We start from the raw sequence: 734 nt of genomic DNA, 5'->3' as shown, positions 1-734 counted from the left end.
TGATCGTAAGATTACCTCGGATGAAGAATAACTTATTCTGCACATGTTTGGAATTCAAATAGTTACATTTCTATTAATTCACTACGTAAAATTTGACATAAGAAATGTAAAATATAGGTCATAAGACAAGAAAATTTGCAGTTTATGTGTATTTTAGACTATGTTTTTTATGTTTGTAATTTTACATAACATAAAATATTTTTTACGGTGATTATATATTTTTTTACGGCCGCTTTTTACGTCGGAAATAAGACAAAACTCACGGAACGTAAAATTACGGTGCATTGATGGTAAAATAGAGGAGGGTAAAAAATAACTATTTCTCATTTTTTTTTCCCCAGGGTGACGAATAGCGTATAGGGTCGCGCTATTCGTCATCCTGGGTGAGGAATAGTTATTCTTCACCCCCTCTCTATTTTGACATCAAGGCACCGTATTTTTACGTTTCGTAAAATTTGTTTTATTTCGTACATAAAAAGAGAATGTAAGAAAATATGTACTCGCCGTAAAAAATATTTTATATTACGTAAAATTATGAATGTAAAAACATAGTGTAAAACATACATAAAATGTGATTTTTCTGATCTTATAACCTATATTTTTGCTTTTTATACCAAATGTTACATATTGAATCAATATGCATGTAACTATTTATATTCCAAACGTAATTTATTTAGGAAGCGATCATAAAATTATCTCGGGTGAAGAATAACTTATTCTGCACACTGGGTGAT

Source organism: Triticum aestivum, chromosome 7A (assembly GCF_018294505.1).
Source record: "Triticum aestivum cultivar Chinese Spring chromosome 7A, IWGSC CS RefSeq v2.1, whole genome shotgun sequence".
NCBI classification, from domain to species: domain Eukaryota; kingdom Viridiplantae; phylum Streptophyta; class Magnoliopsida; order Poales; family Poaceae; genus Triticum; species Triticum aestivum.
This window is presented reverse-complemented; position numbering follows the sequence as displayed.